The sequence below is a fragment of the Macadamia integrifolia genome, chromosome 3 (assembly GCF_013358625.1).
Source record: "Macadamia integrifolia cultivar HAES 741 chromosome 3, SCU_Mint_v3, whole genome shotgun sequence".
Taxonomy (NCBI): Eukaryota; Viridiplantae; Streptophyta; class Magnoliopsida; order Proteales; family Proteaceae; genus Macadamia; species Macadamia integrifolia.
Genome location: NC_056559.1, coordinates 22,225,196 through 22,231,724, shown reverse-complemented (window position 1 = coordinate 22,231,724; position 6,529 = coordinate 22,225,196). Strand labels below are relative to the sequence as shown.

The following is a 6,529-nucleotide window of genomic DNA, read 5'->3' as shown; positions in this document are numbered from 1 at the left end:
TAGCACACCACCCTAGTGTGTGAACCTTGTTAAATCTCTGTGTCGTGCGGATCTATTGACTCTTTATTTTCGTGTTTCTTGGTGTTTGATCTAACATCTATGCTTAATACAAAGCTTTGGATTGAAAGTGACTCGCAATTTGTTGTGTTGCACGTCAAGAACCAAAAATCCCATGGATATTTTCAGAAAAAGTGGTGGTTCTTGAGACAGTATCTAGATAACATCTCATGGTTTATATCTCATTGCTACCATGAACACAATAGTGTTGTAGACAAACTAGCGGAACATGCTGCAACAGACATGTCTATAACATCATGGGGATGGAACTCCGGTCTTTTTAGCTACTGATTTCAGTTGGGATTCTTAATTGAGACCTAGATGTATAGGTTTTCCTAACCCTTGTATTCTCCTTTCTTTTTTTCTTTTTTCTTTTTTTCTTTTTTTTTTGGCTTGGAGTGCTTTTCTGCTAATACCCATGCCAAAGGTGGAAGCTTAGTTCACCGTTGACTCCTAAACAATCTACATTTGGTTGGAGGTTTGTTCATGAAGGTATTCGCACAAAGAAGCGTTCCATTCCATTTCCATCAAGATGCAAACTTTGTCTAAACCAGGTAGAATCTTTTAATCATCTCTTTTTGGATTGCAGTTATGTATCTGAGTATGGTCAAGGATTCTAGGTTATTTTGATCAGAGGTAGATTGGCTTCCTTCTATTGAGAACCATTTTTCTTGGTGGGAAAGAAAGACAGCTGATGTTCTTTGTAAGAATCCATGGCTTCCTCTTTGTGTTCTAATTCCTATGCGTATTTGGGAGGAGAGAAATAGAAGGAACTTTGATGACAACCATCACCCCACCCTCTTGTGTGGCGAAGTCAATCTTGAGAGATCTCCAAGATTTTTCCTTCCTAGCGCCGAGTAGGATTCACTCTATGGCAGAATTAGTTTTGTCTAAAAAGTTGCAGGCCACTATAGTGAAGTCTCCTCAAAAGAAAATCTTGGAATTATTTTGGTCCTTCCCTCCTTCAACTTTCTGTAAGCTGAACTTATGTAGATGGTTGCTCCCTTGGCAATCTGGGATGTTCAAGAGCAGGTGGAATTTTCAGAGATTACAACGGCAGGCCATTGAAGTGCTTCACGCAATATGAGGGTGTCAGAACGAATCTCATGGCAGATTTCATTACATTCTTCCAAAGTTTACAGCATGCTTATGAAAAGACTATGGACTGAATGTATGACGATTTCGGAGTCCTTCTTTGGTTAGATGTCTCACTCTAAGAAAATTAGCTACCATTGTGCCATTTGATTTAATTAACCAAGCCAGCTTGGTATGCATGACAAGATTCACTTCTTTCAAACGACAGATACCAAGGCAACCCTCCGATTTCAATTATGTACAGATATCATTCCATTTTCGTAATTGCCCTAGTAGATTCGAATTCCCCAACAGAGATAAAATTTCTTTCCATCAAAAACACGAAAAGAGATGTCATAAATAAACTATGAATTTCTGAATGGAAATACCATACATTGTCTTTTTCACTAGTTCAATTCTCCCCGCCATTGACAGAAGTTTTCTTTCCAGCCAGCCTGCCTCGCTTTGAACTTATCAACTAAAGGCATAATAAGATCTTTCTTCACTCAACCTTTAAGGATATCCACCCCTATATAACAAGTTGGAAACTTAAATCTGAAATGCTTATGACTCCTCTAATACGTCGCTTCCTATTTAGGGGAACCTTTCCCATGAAAATCTTGCTTTCTCCAAGTTCACCTTCTGACTATCAAAGAATTGCTTCAATTTCTTTACACCTCTCAGATCTACATTTAAAAATATGAAAATGATTATCTACATATAACAGGTGAGTAGGAGTAGAAATCTTCCTAGGACTCATGATAGATTTGATTTTTCATTCCTTACTGGGAATAGTATGATCCCTGCTTGTGACTTCTTCATCAATGATAAATAGAATAGGGGAAAGAGGGTAACCCTCTGACACTCTAGTGCAAAAAAAATCCACAAGACCACCGTTAGTGAGAACCGATAACCTAGTAGACAATAAAGTTTGATGCAGCTGGTCTATCAAAATCTGTGAAAACCAAAGTTTTGAAGAACATCAAATAAAAAAAAATCTCAATCAAGCGTATCATACATCTTTGAACAACTAATTTCAGCGCCATACTTCCCTCATAAGACTTCACATGTATCATATTGACTAACTCTAAAGCCATACAAATATTTGAGGTAATTATCTCTGAAATGCATTGTGCACTTCTAATATGCTACCTGATAATTGACCCACATCAGCCAAAAAACATTCACTTATGTAAGGCTTAAAGCCTTTTAGAGTAATTAAGGGTCCGTTTGATTTTGTTTCTCCTGTTTTATGTCTAGAAATAGCAGAAACGGTTTTTTCCATTTCTGTGCTAAGAAAAGATTTTTGGAAATGCAAAAAGGTGTTTGATTTTCTGGTTCCCGAAACGTTTCAACAGTGTAGTCGAGTTCAAGACATGAGTGAAAGCACGATGTTGTAGGAATGCAACTCATGAGTGAAGGCATGATGTTGAAGTTGCATGTATGCTTCATGAATATGAGCTTCAGAAAGATGAAGGCAATCTGAAACTGTGAGCTTCACACAACCAGGTTGGAACCATCGCATTTGGATAGCGAGAAGTTTCAACAATGGGTTGCGGGTTTGGGTAGGTCGTGTGAATTATCAGGTTTTTCACACATTTTTGTCGCTCCCACTTGTTTCTAGAAACAAAAAAACAAGTATAATTTGTTTCTTCATTCCTGTTTCTAGACATAGAAATAGGCATAAATTTTTTATTTCTGTTTCTAAAAACAAGTGAAACGAAACAGAAAAATCAAACGGTTTATGGGGTGTTTTTCCTTTTCTTAGCACAAAAAAAACGAAAAAACCGTTTCTAGAAATAAAATCAAACCGGCCCTAAATTCAAATCCGATCAATAGGACTTTTATTTGTTTTTATTTTATTAGATCCCCACTCAGGCCTCAGGGTGGGTCTTTTTTCGGGAGTCCATGGGACGTTGGGCACCAACCAATACATAAATACATTTAGCCCTACTACTCAAGTTCAGTCATTTTGCCTCAGAAGACTTCAACCTAAACCCAAACACATTTTAGTCGGTGACATATTTGTCGAAAACTAAAATGTGTTTTTTAAGCCTCAGAAAGATCAGGGTGGATCAATGTTGCTTGACTATTTTCTTATTTGACAAGGCAGTTAGGTCCAAGGTTTGTAAATCCAGAATTGGACCAAGATCAACTCCATATCGTAATCAGTCATGAATTGGACCAAGATCAACTCCTTATAAAATGGAATGATAAATAAAAGCAACTATTTTCATAAATCATTGATTTCTAAAGTGTTTTTTTAAGTTTCTTGTAAATCCAATTACAAGAGAGAAGTTCTATTGAGCATATAGTATTTTATTTAAAAAATGATAAAAAATAAATATCACAATGCATTAATGGACAATTTTATGGGTTTTGTGAATTGACATTAATAGAATCTGTTTTAGGAATAGGCATTAATGAAATCAGATGGTCCAATTCCACCAATTCCTATTTGAATTGTTAATCCATATAAGTTAGGTGTGAACCCATTTTGGAATTTTTAATTACTCCCTATCAAAATCCAATTTGTAAATGCCTAGCCAATACAATGTGTGTTATGTGCCTCACTTTTGTTTTGCCCGTAATTATTTGGGCAAACACCATGTGTCTAGGCAATGATTCAATTGTTGTTGACGTTTCGCTCTCTATGTCTCTATCAACACATCATTCTTCGTATCCTCTCTCAAAACATTGGATCATCGCCTCGTCACCTGATGTTAGTTCAACTAACTTTGAATCGACCTGATAGCGAACGCTATCACAAGGAGCTGGGTCCCACTTTTTGGATGGATAATCATTTCCATGTGCCCTTGGCACAACTCGGCCTCGTCGGCTAAATTTGTCTTCTTCTTAGGACAGCCAAGCTAGCTAGCAAGCACCCCATTTGCTTACGTAAGCAGTGATGTTTATCAATATAAGCTCTTCCCACGCCATTTAGGTTATAAATAAACCAAAACGTAAGGGCCTCATGAACCTCAAGAATAAACTCTAGAAATGGAGAAGGAAGACAGAGCTCATGTTTTACTTGTTTCCTACCCTAGCCAAGGCCACATTAACCCGCTGCTTCAGTTCTCCAAGAGATTGCTCTCTAAAGGGCTCAGAGTCACACTGGCCATCACCAGCCATATTGCCAAGTCTATGCACGCCCAAATTGGACCCATAAAAGTCGAAACATTCTCCGACGGCTACGACGACGGCCGGCCAAAAGAAAAGAGCTTTGAGGAGTACTTTGAGCGCTTAAAGATGGTGGGCTCACAAACCTTGACAGAACTCATCAAGAAACAAGAAAGCTTGGGTGATCCTATAAGCTGTGTTGTGTATGACCCTATACTCCCTTGGGCTCTGGATGTGGCCAAAGAGCTCAACTTAATTGGTGCAGCCTTCTTCACTCAATCTTGCGCTGTTTGCAACATTTACTATCATGTGCAACGGGGTCTACTCAAACTACCACTGGCCGGCACAGAAATTTCTATCCCGGGATTGCCACCGCTTCCAATCACTAATCTGCCATCTTTTGTTTCTGTATATGAATCGTACCCAACTTTCCTCATCTTAGTTTTAAACCAATTTTCCAACATCGACAAGGCAGATTGGCTCCTTTTTAACTCATTTGACAAGCTGGAGCAGGAGGTAAGCATGTCTTTTACTATACGTACACAAGCACAGCTTTACTTAGGTTGCCTTTGTTAATCATTCAGTATCAGAAACAGTATTTTATGTCAAAAATAGAATTTTTTTATTTTTATGTCAAAATGTCATTTTAAAACCAAAAAAATAGTGTTTATGAACCTGTTTCAGGAACGATTACCCTAGTTCTTCACTTTTTTTTTTTTTGTATTTAGAATGAAATCGAAATGACGGAACAAGGTTTTGTCGTCCTATCATTTTGCGTTTCTAGCGTTTTGTTTTTATTTTTCCTCTTCGTTGCAAAAAAATTGAAAAACACCAAGTTGACACCAAATGCTTTACTCCCTTTTTTTTGTTCTCATAGAACGGAAAAATGTCTCTGGATGACTACCAAACGCAGGCTTAGAGTTGATTGAAAAAAAGATCAATTGAGTTGACTCCAGTTAAGAAGATTGTTGGGTATGATGCCATGTTTACTATCACTTGCATAAGTGGGCGAAGGGCTATTAACATGTATTTGCTATATATTTGTAGCCAGGATTCTTTCTTTGTAAGTAATTTAAGAAAGAAGCTAGGATGCATAGATATAACCCTATTCTCCATTGATAGTTAAATAGATTTCATCTCACTATGGACTTAGGCAATCTTGTTGAACAACGTAAATCCTTTTATTCTATTATCTAATTGTTTTTTAGGATTTTTATTCTTTTCAGCATCGTTGTAGGTTCTTGTTTTCAACAGAGTTGCACTCTTGATTCCATATTCAAATTAACATAGTGTTGTATGCTCTCAAACAGGAACTGAATTGGATGTCTAAGCTGTGGCCAATGAAGATGGTTGGACCAACCCTGCCATCCATCTACCTTGACAAGCGAGTAAAAGACGACGAGGATTTCGGCCTCAATCTTTTCAAACCAAGTGCAGACGCCTGAATGAACTGGCTAAATATGAGGGAAATTGGATCTGTTGTCTATGTATCCTTTGGAAGCCTTGTTGAAGTTCGAGATGAACAAATGAAAGAAGTATCATCGTGTCTCAAGGATAGCAATAATCATTTTTTGTGGGTAGTGAGGCAATTAGAGGAGAGTAAGCTTCCAAACAATTTTGTGGAAGAGACATTGGAGAAGGGATTGGTGGTCTCATGGTGTCCTCAGCTGGAGGTGTTGTCCCACAAGGCTGTGGGATGTTTTGTGACACATTGTGGGTGGAATTCAACTTTGGAATCGTTGAGCTTAGGTGTACCAATGGTGGGATTGCCACAATGGACCGATCAGCCAACGAATGCAAAATATATTGAAGATGTGTGGGGAGTGGGATTGAGAGCTAAGGTGGATGAAAAGGGGGTTGTAATAAGGGAAGAGATACAAGCATGTATAAGTGAAGTTATGAAAGGAGAGAAAGGAAAAGAAATGAGAAAGAATGCTATCAAATGGAAAGAATTTGCCAAAGAGGCAGTAAATGAACGTGGAAGTTCAGACAAGAACATTGAAGACTTTATTGTCAGTATGTTTTGCCCCCTCAACGTTTCTGTAACATGATGTAATTAAGTAATTCATATCAAGTCATTCACTCAAATAACTCCAAGTCACGACAAATTCCTGTACCTGATTGGTTTAAATTGTTCTTTTCTAATTAAATTGGTCAAAAGAGGGAAAGAATTTTCTGTTTTGATTATCAGAAGTCTTGGTATATTAGCCGCCATCCCCCACCACAAATCTATGGTGAATTTTTTGAACAGTTGATGAAATCATTCTAGTCAATTATG

The 6,529-nt window shown here is 37.7% G+C and overlaps 1 pseudogene; it reads left to right on the top strand.

Moving 5' to 3' along the window:
• The first annotated feature begins 4,131 nt into the window (after window positions 1-4,131).
• Window positions 4,132-6,410, top strand: LOC122072700 (annotated as a pseudogene).
• Window positions 6,411-6,529: the final 119 nt, after the last annotated feature.